This window comes from Octopus bimaculoides, chromosome 9 (assembly GCF_046866305.1).
Source record: "Octopus bimaculoides isolate indiv1 chromosome 9, ASM4686630v1, whole genome shotgun sequence".
Classification (NCBI taxonomy): Eukaryota; Metazoa; Mollusca; class Cephalopoda; order Octopoda; family Octopodidae; genus Octopus; species Octopus bimaculoides.
The window spans coordinates 27,764,521-27,790,765 of NC_142936.1; the positions used below are offsets into that span (position 1 = coordinate 27,764,521).

The window sequence follows — 26,245 nt, forward strand, 5'->3', positions numbered from 1 at the left end:
ACAAGACAATGGATAAAAGAACATGAATGTGTGTGTGTGTGTGTGTGTGTGTGTGTGTGTGTGTGCGTATACAGAGAGAGAGGGGGAGAGAGTAAGAGCGACAGAGGGGAGAAAGAGAGAGAGATACATACATATTAGAGAATGTATATAGATATGTAATGACTGAGTGATTGATTGCTTGATCGATCGATCGATAAATATTCACTGTGAGACGAATTTGTATACATATGTATATATATATATATATATCGAGTGATAAATATCTTTGTATTTAGATATTACGCGCTATCTTGTTATTACACACAAGCACACACAAGCACATACACACACATCAAACACTCAGACACATACACACACACTCACATGTACATTCATAATACGTACGCTTCGGAAATGCAAGAAAAGAAAACAACAACATTGCAATGCTAAAGTTCTTTCTGTTATCAACTTCTCACTTCACGTAAACGAATCGATCCGCCATCGTTTACAAATAGCTTAAGATTATATTTGTTCAACTCCTTTTGGTTTTTCCTTCAGAGTTATTATATGTTCCCTGTTCTGAGATTCTTTACTCCTTTTCTTCTTGAAGTAACCCCCCACCTATTTTTCTACTCTTCCGTCTCTCATGGTGTCCATTAGATTTAAAATTCCCGCCATTTTTAAACGCCAGATTTTGTTAGCTGTTCTGAAGGATTTATTGTACCCAACTCCAGAGTCACCTTTGAACTTCTTTCTATTTGGCTCCATGAAGCATAAACATGAAGCATCAACTCAGTCTGCTATTTACTCTGTTTTCAACATTTGATACTTTCTTATTGGAAACTACAATTATATATTTATTTGTGTATATATGGTGCGTATATGTGTGTGCGCGCGCGTACCTGCATGCGCATGTGTTTATGCGCGCGTGCGAGTGAGTATACATATGTGCTTACGTGAGTGCGTTTGCCCAGTGTCACACATAGTTATGAATGGGGGATATTGTTGTTTAATTCGAATCCAAAACGTTCTGCTACGTTTATTCTCGACCTGTTTACTGGAAAATTATTACAGGAATAAAACTTTAAAATTTTCAGGACGAGATTACATAGTTCTATCCTTTGCTCGGCGCCTGTACATGCTTTGAACATCCCCCATATAACTATCTCTTAAAATTTTGTCTCAGTAGTTAATTGAATTATGAAGCATTTTGTCTTCTGATGTCTCAAACGGAAGAGAATCAGACAGAATATATTTCAGTGTTAATAATGTTACTTTCGTTTCAGTTGAAATATTACTAAATTGTATCCCGGGGAAATATTTACTAGTTATATACAGAGACAAACATATAATCGATTGAAATCCATTCCTACAAATGTAAGTTATCTCCCAAAGTAAGAAATTATGAATAGGTAAATCTTAGCAGTCAAATTAGATAAATAAAAATCAACGTACACTACTCGTCTCAAAGTCCTTAAAATTATTTTCATCTGTAATATTATTGGACAAATAAAGAAATTAAAGTACTCAATGAAATTTAATATGTGTACTGAGTGTTTGCTAGAACGAGTCTTCATTAAGGCTTCGAATCTTTTAACTCGTTCCACTTGCACTTAAAATACAAATAGAAGAAACAGCGAAGTGGAAACTTTCGCTAAGCTTATCGATTAAACAATTATATTATTAACATTATGCAAATGTAATTAATATGATACAAATGGGAGTGTTGAGGAGTAAAATGCTTTTACAATATCTAGCTTAGTACTTAACGTTTCTGCGTTCAATCTCTGCCAGCAGTCATCCGTTGTTCTTTTTCCTTCCGTGATTGGAGGGTGATGGATTTGTTATCGCTAATAAACAGGTGTCGTTGTATTCTACCAATTAGCTTTCCTTAAAAAGACGTTTCTCGTGCGAAGTTGAAAATAATTATTATGATTAAATTACTAGTAGCAGACATCAAATCTGCTGCAACTAATGAATGTGACAAGCACACGTAGATGCTACGTCGAACGATAGGACAGTCTTACTGATTCCAGCAGCCTCTTACTACTGAATCAACTGCTATAACTGTACTATTGCTGCTGCCACTCATACCACTGACATTATCACTACCACTACCAACGCCGCTGCAGCGGCTGCTGCTGCTGATGATTTTTTCTTCCAATTTAACTGCTAGACTGCAGCTGATAGCAAAGCGTATGCTCTTCCCAGCTGGTTCTCGCACAACTGTTTCCTCAACTCAACAACCACTTCGCTTCCTTCTAAATGTTCTTCTTTTTCTATTTTTTATCCTTCTATACCTCGGTCTATCATCGGTCTCAGTTTCAAAACCTGGTTGTTAACTGTCTGTTGTCAGAAATTACCTACATATCTTCTCTAATGTAAAACAAAACGAAGTACAAAAGTATAACAATATCAATATTAATAATAACAACAGTATCAATACTAATGCACAACTGGAAATAACTTCTATAATATTTATTTTACATTAAAATCGGATTCTGGAATTCTGGAATGGTTTTAAAAATCGACTGAGAATGGAAAAAGACAAAGCAAGCATAAACCCAAAATATTAGATACATACACACACACACGCACATATATATATATATATATATATATGTTATGATTATATTTCTATGTATATTCTGGCTAAATACACTTGTTACAGAAATGTCACAACTTTTGTTCATGTTGTTTAACTGGCTGTATGGGACGAAAAGAGAAATATCACATATGAAATTCAAATTATTGAATTACAAGAAAATTCCAGAATTAAAGTAAAGAAGAAAAACTAATACATTATTTGCTTATTTATTATATTACTTTGAGGAAAGAACATGTTACACGAATACAGGCATTAATATTACCTTTAAACGCTGTCGTTGCATGGCAGATATGTTTTTATAGTGGTACCTATGCAAAGTTTATGCAAATTATAGAAATTTATAGAAAATCCTCCTTGGGTGGTTGTATGAATGACTGTGTATTTAGTTATCCCTTTAATACTATTATACTTTTAACACGTGCCCATGGTGTCTTCCAACAGAATTACCCTACAAGGATCCAGGCAAAAACCAAAAGCAAGTTGTTTTTGTTTATGATTTAATTCTTAATTTTACAACTGCTGTGTATATATATATCACCTTCCCGAGCGTCGAACTAATACACCTGCTTGTTGTTTATACACCTGTCTTCGTCTTTTGTTTTTCTGTAAATTTCAACTATATGCATACATTGTATATATATATATGTATGAAGAACTGTTTATGGTTGTGTATGGTTATGTGGAGACATAAAACAAGTTGTCTTTCATAAAACAAAACGAAATTAATTGTTTTTGTTTGTTTTAAGTATGAGAAAAATTGAGTATAGAAAAATACTGGGAATAAGAAAAGGTGGTTACTAGTAACTCACTCGTTTTGAACTGTACTTTCAACAAAAATAATAATAAATGCAGAAGTTGCATCCCAAGACAAGACTGTAAAACTTCACTTATATATATACAATACACACACACACCCACCCACACATATAACATATATATATATATATATATATATATATATATATATACATATATATATATATATACAGACACACACATATGTTTGTGTATGAAGATGTTGCAAGATATCAGTGCCAAATGTAAATAGTTAACCAGTGCACAAAGTACAAGCAACATATATGTGTATGCGTGTGTGTATGTGTGTGTGTGTGTGTGTACATACATACATACACGGAATTAAGACGCATATAAGTAGAAAATATAGAAATACATAATTTTACACACAGGCATATATAATGCCAAATATATGTATGTTATTTTAGTTTAACGTTCAATTAAGAATGTCAGTGTGCAGCATTCGGTGACGTTATACTGCCGGTACATCCACGGAGTTTCTATCTAACATCAGAGTTCTGAAAATCTACACGTGAAATCTTCTATTGGAAACATCAGTTAATGAGCATTCGTCGATATCAAGGTAATTATATCTATTCATATTTGCGCTTATACTTTGTAAGAAGAAAAAATATCGGTTTCTCTTATGTTAAATTATCGATATTCAGTGTATCCAGCATGTTTACTGGGAGTTATTTTCTCTTTTAAGTATTCTGATTTCTTTTTATATTCAAATCAGTTCAGAGATGGTTGGGGACCTACTTTTTATTCTTCTCAGCTATTGATTTCTAAGTAAGTTTTTTTCAGATTATTTAGTAATGTCACCAGACACATACGCACGCCACATTATATGTTTCTGTACGTACGTTTGCGTGTGTTTGTCTACGTGTACGTATGTGCGTGTGTGTGTGTGTATGTGTGTGTGTGTGTGTTTGTGTGTGTGTGTGTGTGTGTATGTGTGTGTGTGTTGTGTGTGTGTGTGTGTGTGTGTGTGTGTGTGTGTGTGTGTGTGTGTGTGTGTGTGTGTGTGCTTCACTGTGAGTTCGTGTAAAGAGAGTGTAAGGAAAGGCCATAAAAAGAGCCCAATACTTGTTATATATTTCTTAGCAAATGACTTTTTCACATTGCCAGTAACTTTTTGCCCACCGCTTTGTAGTTTCACTGTAATTGCATTTGCGCACAGAATGTATATATATATATATATATATATATATATATATATATATATATATATGTGTGTGTGTGTGTGTTGGGGGGGTGTTTATGTGTGTATGTACGTATAGGCACATATATGTGTGTATGCCTATATCTATATGTACATGCATGCATATATACATGTGTATATATGCACATATTTGTATATATACATACACGCGCACGCACACACTCACATACACACACATATATATAGTTATATTTGTTTATACGCGTGAACACACACACATACATACATATACACAAAATATCTATGATAAGTTCAACCGGTACATCTTTCTTCCAGGATCGGCAGATTTAAGGAAAGACCTGTAATGGTTTGCAAATAAATAGATAAATAAATAAATAAATAAATAAATAAATGAATGAAAATGAGAGGAATGGTCCTTCATTTTGCTAAATTTCACTGAGAGGCGCTGTGTCCATACATACATGCATGCACACACGCACTCACACCTATGTATGTATGTATGCATATATGTATGTATCTATGTATGTATGTATGTATGTATGTATGTATGTATGTACGTATGTACGTGTGTACGTATGTACTTATGTATGTACATATTTATGTATGTACATATTTATGTACGTATGTAAGTACGTATAAATGTATATAGATCACTGCTTTCTTATATAAATCTTAGATAATCCACTTCATTATTTTGAATTTCTCTTCTTCCAACCAACCCTTTTCTAAATCCCTAATATTTTACGCCGAGTTTTACAAACATGCGTAAAACTGACACCCAGTGTCTTTACATATGCAACAAACGAACTCATACACACGGAAGGATTCAAAGGCTCAAGCGCAAACAAGAAAATATTCAGATACACTCCAAGAAACACATCGAAACAAGTCGCTGACTAATAAAACTAAAAAAAAAAACCATAAAAAAAAACTATAAAAAAAAATTATAATTGAAAGTATGTTAAAGTTTTCATACCAAATATGTGTTATTCTACAAATTTGTAATTTTTTTCGTCACTGTAATGAATCTTTGGTGTGTAATTTAGAATCAATTATTTAATTTGAATGAAAGTAAAGAGTATCAAAATTTATTTATATTTACAACGCACGGCACATTCTTACTTCTGTTTATCACACTCACCAAATACCCAAGCGCATAACAGTCCCCAGTCACTGTGGGGAGCTGTCACTGTTTACATATAGCACAAAATTAATCCTTATCATCGACTGCCAAGCCATTTCTACGGCATATCTTCGCTACATAGCAACCGATTCTCACAACTCCCCGCACCTGCACCACCAGGGTCATGTGTATGTGCTTAAAGTTAAATAATTTTGGATAATAGATAATTTAGTAGAAAAATTATCACAGCCTCATGTTTTCCTGATTACATCGTTCCTTTTGCAGCTTCAGTAGCATTAATTTTTGCAGGGTTTTCAACTTCTCCGTGAATATTTAGCTACAACATTTACATTCGTTTCATATTTTGGCACAAGTCCAGAAATCTAGGGAAGGGTTAGATCGATTACAATGTTGAAATGGCAATTATTTTATCGACTCGAAAGGATGAAAGGCAAAGTGGATCTCGGCAGAATACGAACTAAGAACCTCAAGACGGACGAGACGCCCGATAAGCATTTTGCCCAGTGTGCTAACGGTTCCATCAGCTCGCCGCCTTAAGAACAGCAAAGCGGCGAGTCGGCAGAATCGTTAGCACACCGGCCAGACGCTTAGCGGCATTTCGTCTGCCTTTACGTTCTGACTTTATATTCTGCCGAAGTCGACTGTGCTTCTGATTCTTTCGAGGTCAATAACATAAGTATCAGTTGAGCATTGGGTTCGATGTAATCGACTTAATTCTCCCCGAAATTGCTGGCTTTGTACCAAAATTTGAAATTCATATTAAGACCAACAATAATGACTTTTCTGTATGTACATGTATAAAGTTATAAAACAAATCTAATGGTAGCAGGCAGTATGGGTCTGCTGATAAACGTAACGTAATGTTCCGTACAAAATTAAGTGATATATACCACACAACCTACGTAACATTTGCTTCTCCAACAACATTTACAATAACCAACAATAACATTTCAGGAGTCAACAAGTCTTGTCGCATGACTTGCTAGACATAGCAGCCCAATATATTTCAAATGACATTCTACCGCCTTGAAAAAGGAGAGAGGTATATTTAATAATATAGTCCCTGATATGCGATGTCGACAAAGGTCTGCGTTGTCATTGCCTAAAATCCTGACGGCCTGCAGTGTCATCAACAACAAAGAGAAGTCACTGTCTGTAAATATTTCGCATTTATTATCAATACGAGCTAAGAAAATCAACAAGCCAAATAAAATCTATCTACGTGATCGTTTTGAGCTGCTAGAAATAACAATTAATTCTGTCAAATAACATTCCGTCGTCTTCTAACGAAATCACACATTTTCCTAGAATATAAAACAAAATATACGAGATCTGTTACAGCTTCAACACCTTTGGTCATGCATTTACTCAATGACTGTTGACATGAGGCTAGCAACATCATGAGGGGGACAATTCCCTAAAACACATTTATTGTCAGCCATGCTTGTTTTGTGTATTTGTTGTTGTTGCTTTGACCCAGGTCATTCTCTAAGAAAATTATATGTTCTTTACAAAATATAACAAAAACAAAAAAACCCCAGTTTTGTTGTAATATACATCGGCAGGTCACTCGCGCATTCGATGTTCTGGGGATGGGATATTGAGGATTGTTTTGTTGTTTTGTTACTTAATTAGGGGACAGAAGGCAGGGTCCACATCCCTTTCTAAGTTATACCTTATAATGTTGGAGGAGTGTATTCGTGTCATAACTGTAAATGTTCCAGCCTTTCAAAGCTCATTTCTATCCATCTTGTGTGCCTCCAGGTCGATTGTGATTGAGGTCACCTATAAAAAAAGGTATACCAACTACGGTCATCGCACTTATAATATTATGTAGAAAAGGAAAGCTTAATCTAATACATCTGTTTTTAAGTTCTTAAGAGGCTGATATGTATATTAGAGATATTAAGCTGCCATCTCTAGCAGACATAGTGACTACATAGACGCTCCTACGCTGGATCGTATTCATATCATTCTCGTCATTCCCTGTGTTTAATGTATTTATTGACTATACTGTTCATATATATATATATACATATCTGTGTATGTGTGTATGTATGTATGTATATATATATATATATATATATATATATATGTGTGTGTGTGTGTGTGTGTGTGTGTGTGCATATATATACAGGCACGCACGCATGCATGCATACATACATACATACATACATAATCTGTGAAGTACACGTGAACCTTTAGTCCGCAATACTGTTTCGATTCCATCTGCTAATGTCATCGAAATAATGCTTACGCATCACTACTTATCAATTCTTCATCATCATCCTTATACTACTACTACTACTACTACTACTACTACTACTACTACTACTACTAAAGCTCAGACCACTATCTTTCCCACGAAAGGAAAGTATTATTGCCATCAATATTTTTTTCTCTTCATATTGGAACGTCTAAACCTGTTTGACCATAAACAGACCCGATAATGTTATACTATTTTCACTTCAGTTATACTAATAACACCACCTTTGGCAAGAAAATCAAAGCTACAGACTTCCATTTCTCTTTTTGTAAATAAATTTTAAACTTGATATTAAACCAATAAGAAATAGATACCAGAAGATGGATATAGATTTCATCCATTCAGAGACCAATAAAATATGATTCAGTGAATTACGAGGATCGATATAATCGAATACACCCTCCTAACTAAATGTAAAGCGTTGTGTTTATGTTATAAATCTTAGCATCTTGGCCGCGACGAGACGAATAACCAGTAATACAGTGTTAATTCACAGTTAGAAGTATTTTTGTGCTAAGTAAATGTAATTGTTAAGAAGAAATATATTGGCGTCCGAACCTCTTACTCGTCAAATATAGCAAATATAAAGATTTGTTAAGTCAACTGCTGTTAACTCTACTATTAATGATATAACAAATGGGGATGCTGACGGTGGCGTTAGTGATGGTAAAACTGTCACATGGAGTCTGATTTGAAAGCGCTAGTCACATTGTTCATTTGTATGTTTGTGATTTTTCTTGTAGCCGAAGAAGCTGCGAGCATTTTAAATGATAATGTTTCTACTTTAGGCCAGCAATTTGGAACGGTGGGGAATTGGTTGATAGCATTGTTCCCTGTACTTGACTGAACTATATTTTATCTATTCCAGAGGGATAAAAAAGTGAAACTGACTTGCTGATTACAGCAAGATTTTAAATCATAACAACATTTTAGAAGCTTTTGCGATGCTCTTACCATTCAGTAGTCTGGACGTTTTAATAATTCTTTCTACTATAGCCAAAAATTTTGTAAAAGGGAAATAGTCAATTATATCGTTCCCTGTGCTCAACTGGTATATAATTTAACGGAAACGAAGGATGAAGGGCAAAGTTGGCCTCAAAGGAAATTCAGATCAGCATGTACAGAGCCGGAAGAAGTGACTTTGGAATTTTGTCCAACGCTGTAACAATTCTGTCACCGAGTCACCTTCTTAATAATGGTTTAGGTGCAAAGCCAGTAATTTTGAGGAGATGTGTTTAATCGATACCATTCTTCCCACTAATTGACCGGTGAAAAAACAGACTCATTATAGAAAAACGCATATTTGTTTATAAATACAAATAAATATACGTTAACAAATAAAGGTAACCAAAACAAAAATGAGTGAGAATACGAACATCAAGATTTAGCTTAGAGTACTTATATGACATCGAACTTCGTTGCTTTTAGTATTATACTCTAGAACGTTCAAGAGTATCTTCGATAATGTACTAGGCTCGTTATCAGCAACTTCGTACATTATGCTTACTTCAATTGTAGTTCTTCATAGACAACTGATTTGGTTTACACAAGCAGTCAATCTTTTAAATTTCACAAAACTTGATCACATCCTTACTAAATAATTACAAGATTCTTTCTTGTTCCATTATTTTTCTTTTTCATCTTTTCGTTCTGTCGTTTCAAAGAAATGTGATTCTAATGACTTGTCAGTATTAGATGGGTTTGCTTTATTGGATCTTGATTGGCTAAATGCCTACTCTCGCTTTTCTTTGCGAATATGTTCTTCTTTTTTTATTCCTACTGTCATAGCAACTTACCACCTTTGCTGCCTTGCAACAGTAAGTGTATTGCTCGAAGAGTAAATCTCAGTTTTCTACTCATCGATTCCTGACACTAAGAAAAAGATTACTTTTTTTTACGATATACCTAGAGCTACAACTATTTATACTCTGGAAATGAAAAAAAAATAATGGTTCTCGCGTTTGCATTTGTCCGCCTAGTTCATTCATCAGTGATTTTTATTTAGAATAAGAAGAAAGCAATTTTATAGACACTTACTGCCACACATAAACCAACTGAGCTTTCTGCTCCCACCTCATCAGTCTATTGTTTTTCTATACTTACAGTGAGTAGAATTATTTCATAAATTTGCAATCTTGGGAGTCATAACATATTGATATTAAATGCAAAAAAATCCATCTCATTGTATTCTTGTTGCCTCTATATCCACACGATGACTAGTGCAATGGATCAATATCATTATCAAAGTCGTTAAAGAGAATCAATGCTACCTCTTTTCATACATTGCCCCATCGCCATATGTACACTTGTTTGAAGCATCAATTCCACCTATTGCATGCATCTTCCCGGATGTTAAACTCCAGGCAGTCAATCCTACACCCAAAGCCTCCCTATGTATGACAAGATATGGCCTGAAACAAATATTATTCCACACATCAGCAATTGTTTTCTCCCATCGCTTCCATTGTAGATATATTGACACCCCAACCTACGTTTAGGAAAAACAGAATTATGCCACCCCACTCTTTTATTGCAAGACGTCACTGTCCCTTCTAACATTCCTATGCTCTTTTCTTTTCCGACTTATATGAAGTAGCTTCATCTGATTAGTAATACCACTAAAATTATTCCGAGTACTGTTACTGCTAATGAGGTTTGAACAATCGCTCTTTACATTTGCTAGAGTGCGCTGCTGTATATCCAAGATTCAGTCATTGGGCTGCAACCATACAGGATACTACATTGAAGGGATTAGTACACACACCCATACATACATACATACATACATACACACATACTTACATACGTACGTAATACATACACACACACACACACACACACACACACACAAATACATATATATATATATATATATATATACAGCGTACTTCCACACATTTCCGACAAGCAAATTTATTCGCAGGTCATTGGTCGATTTCGGTGAGACACTTGATCAAAGAGCTAAGCCGGGCGACTGAAAGTGTATACAAATCAAGTATCATAACCGGACCTCCAGCTAAGCATACGGCGATATACGTATGTATGTATGTATGTATATACACACACACACACACACACACACACACACACACACACACACACACACACACACACACACACACACACACACACACATATATATATATATATATATATATATATATATATATATATATATATATATATATATATGAAAAATATATATATATGTTATGTATGTATATATATATACATATATATACATACATATATACATATATATATACATATATATAATGTATGCCTGTATGTATATACATATATATATGTATACATACATATATATAGATATATATATATATATACATATATATATACATACATATATACATACAGATATATACATACATATATACATATATATATACATACATATATACATATATATAATGTATGTCTGTATGTGTATATATATATATATAATCAATATATATAATATATAATCAATATATATATATATATATAATCAATTTTTTTTCTCCGTGTTTTTTCTCCTTGTCTCCGTATTCTTTCTGTTGAAGAGCGTAGCTCGAAACGTCAAAGACTTTCCGTATTCCCGAGCGTCATACTAATATATACTTTTGTTATTTACACCACCTGTCCTCGTCTGTTGTTATTATTTGTATATTCTCCCATATATATATATATATATATATATATATATATATATAATCATAAATATATAGGGATTGACAGTAACCTGCTTCTCCAACATACTGAGAATTCAGAAATAGCAGTCAAAGGACTACTGATTTCAAAACTACAAATAGAAAAGAGACCCGTACGAACTTCCTGCGGTTTAACTATTCACCTTATAGGTATTATTAAAATATAGATATGCAGGGCAGGGAATCGTCAATTAGTAATAAAATTAATAATTAACAATTTTGCCGGGTATCTCAGTATGAAAAAACCTTTTCGGTAAAAAGCATTTATAATCATAAATATATAGGGATTGACAGTAACCTGCTTCTCCAACATACTGAGAATTCAGAAATAGCAGTCAAAGAACTACTGATTTCAAAACTACAAATTATTACTCCAGATTGATAGCGATATTTTTGATACACACAGAACAAAAAACAGTAGAGAAGAGTAAAAAAAACCCACCTGCCTTTAGTTAATTTAGTACGATCGTTTCACAGTTAAGAGTAAAGAATACTCTATTCTGATCTTCAGCTAAATATTCTAATAAATTTGTTAATGTCTAAATAACTCACGTTAATTTTGACCATGTGAACATCAATACCACGTGAGGAAGACGTTAAGAAATTTATCGGCCAGTGAGTTCAAAATCCCTCGCCCTAATGAATTCAATTCAGTGTGCATCATAAATAGTCCCGCATAGAAAAGAGACCCGTACGAACTTCCTGCGGTTTAACTATTCACCTTAGAGGTATTATTAAAATATAGATATGCAGGGCAGGGAATCGTCAATTAGTAATAAAATTAATAATTAACAATTTTTCCGGGTAGCTCAGTATGAAAAAACCTTTTCGATCTCTCTCTCTCTCTCTCTCTCTCTATATATATATATATATATATATATATATATATATATAATATATATATATATATTTCGTATGTGTATTTCGTGTGCAAGATTCTTGATGTGGATACGTGTGTTGAAAGAAATACAATTAAACCTTGGGAGAGGCATTATGCCGTTAATAAACACACGCACTGGTTCAGTCCTTTATTAATTTATATAGTTTTTTGTTAAATTATTTCATTGCACTCTTGCAATCTCTTCATTAACTTGTCTCTCCACTTCCATTTATTTTGAATATATGATCTGGCGTTGTTTTGGCGTTGTTTCGAAACTGTTTGGTATGAGCATGTGAGTGTGTGCAAGCTCGTATGTGTGCACGCTCATATGTGTCCACGCACTTATGTGTTCGTGCTTATATGTAAGTATGTGCGTCCATATGTGTGTTTGTAACAATTTCGTTTATATCAGATCAGATAGAGACTTTTTAATTAATTTATTTACGTTCATATTCCGCATCATATGTGTGAACAACACATGCAACCATGGGCAATTGTAAGGCCCTCATCTACGTGTATTTGGTGTTTAAAATTGGTTGCGTTTCAGTTATGAGGACCGACTCCTGTATTTGTCGCAACGATGCGTCACCGGGGTGTCTAGACAGGATTTGTATGCTAATTCTGTCCAGTACACCACCATGTTGTTCTTTGCCATGCTGGTAGAGCACCGAGGTTTGTTTTTGATTATTATAGTTCTTCCAATGTTCGTTTACACGATCAGCCAAACTTCTTGCCGCCTCGCCTATGTATGTCGTGTTTCTGTTTTTACACTCACCATCCATACAGCTTATTTGGTAGACTACATTTCTGGCTTTGCAGTTGGCATCAGGACTATTTTTGCACACAATGCAACTCTCCTCAACACACATTGTTCTTCTGAAGGGATATGTTTTACATATTATTGATCTAATTGATCTCCCTGGTTTTTCTATAACATTTATCCTCAACTTGGTACATATATATATATATATATATATATATATATATATATATATATATATATATATATATCATGTATATATAATAGTTCATCAAATATGAAATTTGTAGTAAAAAATAGTTTGCTAATGTTTTGTAAATACAAAGAATAGTTTTACTCATCACAGTATGCACCCATGTTGTCAATACTCTTTTGCCACTTCAGTGGTAGCTTGTCCAGTCAGGAACTGTAAAAGTCTGGCAATCTAGAGTCAACAAAACCTTGGAAGGCCTGTTTTACAGCATCGTCGAAATTAATTTTTTTCCCTATCAAAATGTTATTCAAATTCTGGAAGAAGTTGTTAGTCAGTGGGGGCAAGATCAAGTGAGTATGGTGGAGGATAGGAAACCTCCAACCCCAACTCCTATAGTTTCTCCAATGTCAATTTTGTGATGTGTGGTCTGGCGTTTTATTGCAATAAGATAGGAATTGATCTCTTCATTAACCTAGGCTTTTTTTTGCAAGTTTCTGCATCATTTGGTCCAGTTGACTGCAGCATACTTCGGCCGTGATTGATGAGTCAGGTTTAATGAAACCATAATAGATCACACCTGCGCCAGACCACCAAACACACACCATCACCTTCTTTTGATGAATTTTGCTTTTTGGACTCTGTTTTGGTGGCTCGTCTTCGTCCAACAATTATACTGAACATTTTCGGTTGTTGTATTGGATCCATTTCTCATCACCTTATAATTCGATTCGAAAATGATTCATTTTTGTGACGAGAAAGTAGCATAATGTAGGCTTCCAAAGGTTGCTGTTTCTGATTTTCATTGAGTTCCTGTGGAATCCACTTATCCAACTTTTTCACTTTACCGATTTGAACTAGGTAAGCCACGATTGTTTGCTTAACACGAAACAACAACGATAATTATCGGGCACTTTGAGATAGATCTGACTCGACGGTGGCTTTCAATTCGTCATTATCCACTTTTGTTTCTTGTCGACCGCGTTGCTCATTTGTGAGGTCAAATTTAACAGAACGAAATTTTGCAAACGAATTTGATATTGTCTGCTGTGTAATAACATTACAATGAAATACTCCATTATTATTCCCAGCTGTCTGTCATGCTGTATTTCCAAGAAAGAACTCATATTTCAAAACTGTACGAATTTCCGTCTTATCTATCTCTAAACAAAAATAGCAAAAAATGATTTATAAATACTTCATGAAGCGCAAAATGAAAACGAAATAGATGTGTCAGCTTTCTAACAAAATATAAGGATTGTCAAAATATAATGTTGACGAAAATGAGCAGGTGTCAAAGTTTGGCATATTCCTTACTATAAATTTCCTACTTGACGACCTAAGAATATATATATATATATATATATATATATATATATATATATATATATATATATATATATATATACATGTGTGTGTGTACGTATAGTATATAATGTATGTGTATATGTACATATAATATGTGTATATATATATATATATATATATATATATATATATATACATGTGTGTGTGTACGTATATTATATAATGTATGTGTATATGTACACACACACACACACACACACACACACACACATATATATATATATATATATATATATATATATATATATATATATATATATATATATATATACATACATACGACGGGCTTCTTTAAGTTTTCGTCAATCAAATCCACTCACAAGGCGTTGGTCGCCCGAGGCTATAGTAGAAGACTTGCGCAAGGTCCCATGTAGTGGGTCTGAACCCGGAACCATGTGACGGGGAAGCAAGTTTCCTAACCCACAGCTGCGCCTGCGCCTATATAAGACAATTTCAATGAATACGGAATTTCTTACATCTAAAAAGTCCAGTATTCTCAATCTGAAACTCAATTCAAGGGCCAGGATAGTGAGTGGATTGAGTCAACTACATAACAGTTTTCATAGCTGTATCATGTTTCCAAATATTCCTCTCAAATTCTTTATACTTAAAATTATCGTCACTTACCCAACGTAATGCTACTTAAACTTATATACACTTCAGACTACGTCAGTGGATCGACCTTGAATGAAGTTGCTTAGAGAAATAACCAGTCAAAAGTAACCGAGTTCAAATGAAATTGTGTGTTGTCTATGCAGCAGAAAATTTTGTCGGACACATTAAAATCAATTACGCTGTGTAATTGTGACTGAACAAATAAAAACATATGCAGATATATTAATCTCTTTATTCATTGTAATTATCTTCGATATGCAATCGGTAATATATTTCTAATCCAGGATAGCGAACCCAGGATTTACCGAGCGGTTGAAATATGTTTGGATTGCTTACCTTACCTTAAATAACCTTAGGTGCTCCTTACAACTCGATATGGTTAGATATAACCTGGATTATAAATGAGTGCCCGTACGATGCCCGCCTGGATATATATCCCTATCGATTCATTGCACACACAAACGCACACACACACAAACGCACACAAACACGCAAACACACACACACACAGACACACACACACACATATTATTTAATAAACACAATATATTGTTTTTATGTGCTACTATTAGTTTCATGTGATAACCGCATGCCAGATAGTATTTTTAACACGCCTGGTGTCCAAGCACAATCTTCAGGAATGTAAAAAATATTGTCTAACATGAAACTAATAGTAGCGCAAGAAAACATATATTTTGTTTATTAAATAATATCTATCTCTTACAGATGGAGACCTTTTTTTTTTGTTGTTGATGTTCCCATACAGTGGACCAATGAGATCATTAATAGAATTTCTGAAAGACACTGAAGATGCCTACATGCATATAAATGTACTTTTGCACAATGTAGTGGGAATGAATTTGAGTTATTTACTTTAAGGTATGAGGTAATTAAATTTAGTTTTACTCTCTCCATTCTAATCAACACCAAGTAGCTATTTAACTGGCTATGTGAACGTACGTGCACCAAACCACACCTGTGCGTATGCTGACATCTTCGTGGATGCTTGTATGAGCGACTGTACATACAACATACGCGAGGGTGTTTATACACCCATATCTTTTAACGGTTCTTTTCAATTCTTTTCTCTCTAATGAGTGTTCGTTTCTGTTATGCATGTTATTTTATCATTGATCTTCTATATGATGATATATCCTTTAACTTGCTGCTTTTCTTTACACGAAATGAGAGGATATATTGCGGAACTCTTATTTTAGCGAGTTATATCTATTTATCATTCGAAGAGATACATCTTCACCGTCGGATGCTCATGAACCGGATGTTAGGTATCCTACCCGTAAGGGATCGATGGTAGATGTGTCGGAACAGTTGTAATGATTAATAAATTTCTCGTATCTTCCATCTTCCGTCATTCATTTACCATATATACATGTATATGTGTGTGTATGTATATATATATATATATATATATGCAATGGGTGTGTGTATGTATATATATATACATATGTAACCTGTGTATGACAGTAAATTATATAAATATTGTATCTATATATCCCTTGCATATCACATCAAATTATTTTCTATATTATCATGGTTTAATTCATATCTATCTATCTAGTTAGCTAGCTATCTATCTATCTATCTACCTATATATATATATATATATATATATATATATATATATATATATATATATATATATATATATATATATATATATATATATATATATATAAAAGCATAAATGTATGTATTTATCGATGTATGTACATATGTATGCATGTATGTAGGTGTCATTATTCAGTTTATTTCAAGATTTCTAGCCAATAGAAGAACCGTTTTCTCACCTATATCCAAGGTTCATTCATTGCTTGTTAATTATGTAATTTCGGTATTTCTGTTTCCTTGTGAACTAGTGAGATACTCTTCGGACTTCCTTAACATGAATGATAAGTGGTTTATAGAAAAAATAAACATCACGGAGAGGCTATCTCCTTGGAATATGCCTTTGCGATATTGTATTCTATCGGTGATAATATAGTCAGTGTGTTTAATTTCAAGGTGGTGGCCCACGATGAAGTCAGGTCAGCTATGGCTTTGAGTATTCTCAATGGAATGTCAGCAACTTGAAGGGCTTCTAGCATCCATGAATGGGGAACAGTCAAAGGTTTTCTTGCAATGTAGCCACATTGAAACTAGGTTCTTCCTATGCTCTCGCACCTCTGACATCACAGTTTTGTTGATTAGAAATTGCTCGGCACATCTCCAGACTCCCTTCTTCCCAGCTGCTTCTTCTACCGTGATAATGTCACGGGTTTCACAATGGTCTTGAAGGTTTAAACGTACTGTATATATCGTACACATTAAATTCTGGCATGCAATTGGCCGGCAGTTTGTTGCCATGTGGGTGGTTCTGCATTTGGGTATCAACTTTGTCTCTGCCGGATCTAGCCAGTGTGGTATGCTAGTGTTCCCAATGAAAGCTTGCTGGTACATATTGATAAGGTATGGTCGGTAGAATGTCAGTTTCTTATACCAATATCTAAGAATCAAGTCTCTTGGCAGTGCTTTTCCATCCTGGATTTTCTGGATCGCCAGTTGCAAGATTTTCACCATCAATGTTGTATGCCTTGGATGCAACGCAGGAGCAATAACTTTTTCGGATTTCTTCCTGCCACAGAGTATCTTGATTAAATTCCTTCTCTTCACTCCAGATTTTCTTTCAGAAGGAGTCTATGCCTTCTCGTGAAGGAGTTTCCGTGATATTTATTGCCCCTCCTCTCATGCTTCTGTATACTGCTGCCTGGTTGCGGTTACATTTTCTGTTTATTGTTCCTCTCTCGGTTATTCTCTTCTGAAGTCGGAGTTTTTCACTGACAGCTTTTAGCTCCTGCTTGCGAGTAATCAGTTTGCAAATGAGTGCTCCCTTTCTGCTGTCTCCAAACACCATTTCTCTCTCCTTCTTTACTTTCTGTTGGTGGGGCGTATAGTGATTTGCTTGTTTGCATGCAATAAGCATCATTACATGACTGATGGTCTTCCATAAACCAGTTATCTTTTTTCTGTCTTCAAAAGGCAAGAAGGAATTTTATTTGTTATTTTAATTTTGTTTACTTTTTGAACATCATGTACTCTTTTACAGTAGTAGCCAGCGGATATAGACAGGCGTTAATCTGCCAGTATGTGCGTTCATCACACTGGTGTAAATACTCATCACCAATTTCGTTAACAGGTTTTAATACCATATTTGTTGTATTTTTCTTTTACTTACTTTGGTAGAGAATTCTCTCTCCCTGAGAGAGTCCTTCAAAGCCAAATTTGTTTTTTCTCGGAAAATTTCACTACGGGTACATTACACCGGCATATAATCCTGACTACTACTACTACTACTACTACTACTACTACTACTACTACTACTACTGCTGCTACTGTTGCTGCTGCTGATGCTGTTGATACTGCTGCCGCTGCTACTACTACTCGAAACCAAGTGGTGGTCTTATATCATTCATGTTTTCGTTTTTGTTTATAGGGTTGGAAAGGCGGTTAAGTTTCGATTTTTTAATATAGCTACAGTTACTAACCTTCTTTCTATGTTCTAGAAATATTGCTTGTTGTCGTAGTTGCTTCGCTGTAAAATGATTTTATTCTGGATTTAGATCGTCCCAATATGATTTCAACCAATTCATATAGCCAACAGCAGGGTTTGTTTAGTTTTTTTCCGTACCAGTTAAATAGATCATTATTCCATTCATAACTCCAAGAGAAATGAGCTTTGTAGTTACAGTTTCTTCTATAACTACAGCTAGAAAGTATTTGTTTACCTGTTGAGCTGTTGTTTTCGTTCTATCCCTCGATTGCTCCGTTGATGCTGTCCAGCTATGTTATTTGTAGTAACTCTCTGTATGGAATATTGGAGTTTCAGTCGAAAATCACTAAGATCGTGAATAAAAGTCTCCCTCAGTTAATTCATCTGAAGATTAACCAGTTATTTGACAAGGCTGATAGTTGTGGTTCCAAAGTTGAAGATTATCATATTTTCGATAAATAGCCTCCCACGCCAAATACGCGACTTGTCGCTTAAAATGTTTATGTATGTATGTTTATATGTGCGTGTGTGTATGTATGTATGCATGTATCTATCTATTTACATAGCGTAATGTAGTTTAGCCTATATGTTGGCTTCATATACTTATATCATATATAATGGTATCGATATGATAATAATGAATGCATTGAAGGGCAAATCCTTCCCGGGAAGAACATTTGAACATAGGATATAGTACAACTAGAACAAGATTCTGAAATGCAACCTTAATACTGCATCAGTGTCGTTCGTGTAGTGAAATATAAGAGGTGGACCTATGGTCAAATATCATTCCTATCTTTTTTTAACATATTCAGTTTAAGACTACAGTTTGAGTGTATTTTTCGTTTCGGACATGATTGGATGTATGCTGGTGACATTTCTAAGAGTTCATCAAAGAATTCTTTTTTCTGAGAGTTCTAAAGAAAATGCTTTGTCGAAACGGATGTCCCCAGGTCACCGTAAATCAATCAAAACATTAATTAAAGGTCTTCTGCCAATATCTGTCTATCTATCTATCTATCTATCTATCTATCTATATATATATCTATCTCCCTCTCTCTCTCCCCTCTCCCCCTCTCCCTCTTTCTCTCTCTCTCTCTCTCTCTCTCTCTCTCTCTCTATATATATATATATATATATATATATATATATATATATAGGTAAAACTTACTTGGAAGAGGATGCGTGGCGTTGAATCATATAATAATATAAACAATATGCATATATACATACGTATATGTACATGCTAACACCTATACGTATATGTATATGCATATGTGGGTACACGACGTCACAAAACATTCACAAATGCGAAGTACGAGTACATGGAACATGAAGAATTCTTTCGAACAACGAAAGACACAAATGGAAAACAAGGCAAACAACATAAAGAAGACCCTTCACAGTTGTTGGCCGTTTCTCTAGTTTCGTATTTCGAGCATTTAACAACAATATACGCTTTCGATAAAACAGTTGCTCCCGTAAAGCAAAGCAAATAAAATTTGGGATTTTGCGGAGGGTCAAAATTGGTAACACAAACAGGACAGTGAAAACAAACAAGAAGGGCTGCAAAGCCTAAACGAGGTTGTGGTGGCGAACGCATAAATCAAGCTAGGACAGGAGACAAACAAGAACACGTCTTCCTTGTTCCGGCTATAACGAAGAAAAAGAAAGATGACCGATGGTCACGTGGGAACGACGTGAGCAAGGGAGGAGGAGTGAGGGAGTGAGAACAGAGTAATGAGATGCTGGAACAAGGAAGACGTGTTCTTGTTTGTCTCCTGAAAATAGTGTCGGGTTCAGTCCCACTGAGTGGCAGCTTGGGCAGTTGTCTTTTACTGTAGCTTCGAGACCAAAATCTTGTGTAGATTTCCTAGACGGAAACTCAAAGAAGCCCACTGTATGTATGTAATGTATATATGAGTGTGTGTTTCTTTGATTGTCTTTGTGCATATGTCTGTCCCCATTCATCCTTTGACGCAGCCATCTCCCCCTCTCTCATCCTCGCCAAAACATATTGTAATTAATGTTTGGTTTCTTCCCCGACTTTTCCATTATGCAACCATCTAACCATCTCTTCTTTTTCTAATAACAGTTCTTACTTATAATGTATTTCTTCTAAACTTTCTTAACAATGTCCCACCTCTTTTTTAAAAATGTACTCTTCGTCGTTAATTTCCTATTTTTTCATAACTTTTCATTCCTCTTTTTTCTCATTGCCTACTTCATACGTTTGGTTTGTGAAGTTGATACGATATTACATGACGCGTGTTTATCACACATAGAAACGTATACGTGATTTTGTATATTGAAAAAATATTTCTTGGTCAGACATCATTAATCTTATACAATTGTATGTAAATGTCAGCATGCATTTATATACGCTCTTCTCGATTTATTCAACAAATCATCAGCAATACAAAAATACCGTAAAGTGGGATTTTATATAAGAATTTGGACAACGTAGATTAATGATTATATTGTGTGCCTGTGTGTGTATGTGTGTGTAGGTTTGTGTGTTAGTGTGTGTGTTTATGTATGTGTGTTATATGTATACATGTGCATGATTCTGTGTGATTACATTTATATACATGTACATATGATATAATGTCTATATGTACCTGCTACAGGCTAAATTTCTGTTTTACATTTTTTCACAACTCAACTAATGAGTTGTAAATGTAAATTCTTAAACACCAGTATGATTTCTTGCTTCGTGAATACCAACATCACAAGATGGGCGCTAAGAGGTTTAGCTATATAGTCAGTGCCTCAAAGTCGCAGCTATTTATCGAAATTTATAGTTTCGGTGTTTTGTTTTACTTTATCTGTGGAGGTTGGTGTCTTTTAGCATCAACTTTTAGTGAAAACATTTGTGATCTGAAGCTAGCGCTGTACTCTGTCTCCGAATGTAGAAGTCGATGTCCCATTAGGTGGGGAAACAGCTCTGTCGGTGTTTCGACCCATTTCACAATCATACTAGAGTTGCTCCGTGCCACCGACTGATGTAGGCAACAGAACTTCTGCGCAAGAACACAAATTGTTGATACAGTCCCGATGCTTCTAGCATCTTCAGTGCTCGTTCTTGCTGCGTCACTTTCCATCTCTCTTGAGCTAGATGCAATGGATTGCTCTCTCCGCGGCTTCCGGCAATTTCTGATAACAGCATTTGTCTCCTTCGCAGTTTTACCACAGTATCGAGTGGGCTCTGGTTCTAATAAATCATCTAAGACTTTGTTTCAACCTTTGTTTCAAAGAAGTCAACCAAAGTGTAGCGATACTTTCTTTCATTCTAGGGAAGGTGTCTCCGATGTTCGCCTCCTCAGGAACTGTCAGCTCTACCATCTTCACTGTTTTCCTTTTCTTGCACCATGCATCAAGGTCGCATCTTTTTGTGGGAAAATGTAGGAAGCGATATTTACTATCAACGTCAAAAGAGACCTCACAAATCCCCTTTAATTTTGGATCATTCTTCTTCCTTACAACGGCTGGCGTGCAGCGTTCACCTTTTCTGAGAAATTTAATCTTTCCATTTGCTAGTACTTGTGGTCTTTCTTCGTTGTTGATTTATTTTACCTTCTCCACCACTGCACCAGGCATTACACTAAGTACGGTGCTCCAAACCTGATGAGCAACTGGAGGGTATGTGCCTTAACTTTCCGACTTTTCACATGAGTGCAGATCACTCGGATCTATTTTCCAACGCTTTAGGTTTGTAGGTCTAGGAAGCATGTCATTAACGCAGCGATTCAGAAAGCCGATTCTGGCTGGATCCCATGACCAAAGTTCTTTCCATCTATGTCACCTAAACAAAGTTTCCACTCAAGCGGTATTATTTTCCTGTTAACTACAATGTACGAACTCCATATATTGGGTTTTCACCTCTTTTTTATCTGGACTACTACTGCAGTCTTTTCACCTTCTTATTCATGGCATGGTATGGTTTAAACTTATTGTTTCCAAAGCCTTCCCTATTGGTCTATGGCTCACTAAATTCCCATATTCTTAGAATGTCATGAATTTCCCCGTTGCTTCAGATGCTATTCATTTTCTTCTAGTCTTTATATTTGAGATGATGGAGTGGACGTCGTAAGTTTTGGATGGTGCAGCATCATGAACACCTGCGACTTTGTACTGCCCAACTATTGATGTGATTGGTACCTCTAATGGATCTTTGCTTCTGTACAAAGCCTCACATGCAAGTGGCATTTCTAGCCCCTTGCAGACACCAGAGCTGCTGAACATGCTTGATAGTAATATTCTATCACGGTTTGGGAGTTCATCCTCAGACATTTTTCTACCTTTGATTTTTGTCATCTCTATCGTTAAGCAACACATATTGCAATTTTTCCGGAACCTACTCAAACTCCTCTGCTATTGTGGCCACCATTTTCCCTGCAATCTCACACTTCACATCCTTATGTATTCCCATAATGAATATTACACTGCGTTTTATTTGCTTTAAAAGGCATTCTTGTACAGTTAAGATTCTCACCATTAACTTCAAATCCCTAGCTAACAATGCTATACCATCGTAGGGGAGTGAACCTTTCACGAATGTACCACAGTGTGTCTTAAATGCATACTTATCAAATATGATCTATCTATGATAGGAATTTTCAAAAATTAAATATAATTTTCTTGAATCATTTCATAAAAAATGTAAAAGCAATTCGAAATGTTTTTTTTCTTGCCACTATAACATGGCTGTTCTATAAAGAACTATGTTACTACTACATTTTAACCCCGTCTTTACCAGCTGGTTAATGGCACACAACCTGTGTCCAATATATTATGAGTAAGGAAGCTAATCACTTCCCTCCAGCATGGCAAAACCAGTAGAGTATGGTTTCTAGGTCTTTACATTTCACCGGTACTGGATACCTGTCTGCTAAAGATGGTAGTCAATCGTTCCTGCGGCTGTCTTATAAAAGCAATTATTTACATTCATCGTTCTCTCAGTTCATAATAAATTTCTTACCTTGATTCCGATGACGAGCAGAGTATGACACAATGTGAAGCCTCAACACTTGGTCAATGTAGCGAGCAGCGGCACCACCATTTCTCCGGCCTTGGCCGATGTTTTGAAAGACAACCGGTCCAAGTTTCTGGCTGAGTACAATCCCGCCCCATGCCACAATTCTCTGTCCTCCCCATGAATATCTCCCCACCACACAGCCATCAATATGACGTTCACCCTTCTTCAAACCCGAGCTGTGCCGTCTGCTTCAGAAATGCAGTATCGATTTTCGTCAGAGAAGTCTACTGACCTCCACTGCTGATATGACCGGTTCTGACGGTTTTGAGCCCACTGCGGACGTGCCCGTCGATGCCGATCTGTGAAGATGAGGTCCCTAGACGGACAGTGACAAGACAGATTGAAAGATATCAGCTGCAGCGAACTGTCTCTGCACAAATGTGTCTGTGGTAACTCCCTATCGTCTGCCAGAGGGACTTGCCACGGTTGCCTTCCGGAATCGGTACTGCTGTTGGGGCAGGCGGCGATTTTGACGTGCTGTTGTAACAATCGGTCAGTCACTGCGTGGACAATCATCCGTGCTGTTTGTGGCATTATACCATTCCATCAGCCGCTCTATTGCCCGAATACAGCAGTTGAAGTTATTAGCAATGACCCATGGGTGTTGACCAACATGGAGACACCCGATGGTTTTCTGCATCTGATTTTGTGTCAGGCTTGGCATGCTTGCTACGTTCTGGAAACGAAAGACAGGCCGGAAAATTTGGGTGCCATTTATATCCAATGAGTTGACGTTTTGCACGTGCATCATACTCTACATAGAAATGCGTTTGCGAGCATTACGATGTTCACGAAAAGTGAGCGAGTTCGAACCCTACATGCAATACATGTGTTTTCAAAAGAGAGTGGTGTTGTGGGTCAGTGACATCTTCCTGATGTCCAATTACCAAGAAAAGTGATAAAATCTATATAATCTCAATATCGTTTGTGAAACACATAACCTTTTACAGTGCGACGTTCAGCATATACATATATATATATATATATATATATATATATATATATATATATATATATATATATATATATATATATATATATATATACATATATATATATATGTATGTATGTATATATATATGCATATATTTGTACATATATATACGTATATGTATGTATATATGTATATATATATATATATATATATATATATATATATGTATGTATGCATGTATGTATGTATATATGTATGCATGTATGCATGTGTGCGTCTCTTTATATCTGTGTTTCTCCCCCTCAACTGGTGTTGGTGTGTTTGCGTCCCTGTAACTTAGTGGTTCAGCCAAATTTACCCTTAGGCTTTGCAAACAATGATATATACTGGGGCCGATTGTTTTACTAAAAGTCTTCAATGCGGTACCTCAGAATGGCCACAGGATAATGACAAATAAGAAAGAGATAAAATGTGCGTATGTATGTGTTTGTGGTGGGGTTGTGTGTGGTGGGGTTGTGTGTGGTGGGGTTGTGTGTGTGTGGTGGGGTTGTGTGTGTGTGGTGGGGTTGTGTGTGTGTGGTGGGGTTGTGTGTGTGTGGTGGGGTTGTGTGTGTGTGATGCAGTTGTGTGTGTGTATGTGTGAGAAAGAGAGAGAAGTAAATAAAGCATGTGCGGAAATAAATTGTGAAGCAACAGTGGGACTAATTCCCTGTATGTTATACAACTTCATATGTTCGTGATGGATGTAGTGATATAATAGAAAGCATGAACTATCAAATGGAATAATTTCCACTATTTAGTAAAAGGCATCTAATAACATCAGTAAACTCGTCTCTCTCCTATTTCCACTTTTCCAACATTTTAATCCCTCCTCAACATGGCTCGGGACAATAAAACATATGATCAACGATATTCTAGTCATACCCAACTCTTCAAGCCCAGGACTACATACATTATTCGATGTTTCTGTCATTTTCTTTATTATCCAATATCACTCCCCTGAGAAGGAAGTTCAGAGCTAATGATCCATTTCATGGTTTACAGCACTGAATCTGATAAAAGTTTCTGCAGAAGTTATCCACAGACCGGTAACATAATTACAACTTAGAGAATTTTCCTAAGACGACCAAAGATATGTTAATAGTATTGAATCAAACAACGGATGAACTTAGAATGATAGTGTATGATTAGACGGTGACTGTAGCTATTTCTATCACAGCAAGCTCGT

General features: G+C 35.5%; 1 protein-coding gene across 6 annotated transcripts in view; it reads left to right on the forward strand.

Moving 5' to 3' along the window:
- Window positions 1–1,125: 1,125 nt before the first annotated feature.
- The window catches only part of LOC106877599 (putative G protein-coupled receptor CG31760), a 1,070,704-nt gene continuing 1,045,584 nt past the window's right edge, over window positions 1,126–26,245 (forward strand). For 4 of the 6 annotated variants that reach the window (XM_089357297.1, XM_052970508.2, XM_052970506.2 and 1 more), the window contains exon 1: window positions 2,109–3,965. The gene's annotated coding sequence lies outside the window, so the exon portion shown is untranslated. Of the gene's footprint in view, window positions 3,966–26,245 lie in introns of all 6 variants that reach the window. The other 2 variants (XM_089357298.1, XR_016243082.1) reach the window with 2 other exon arrangements.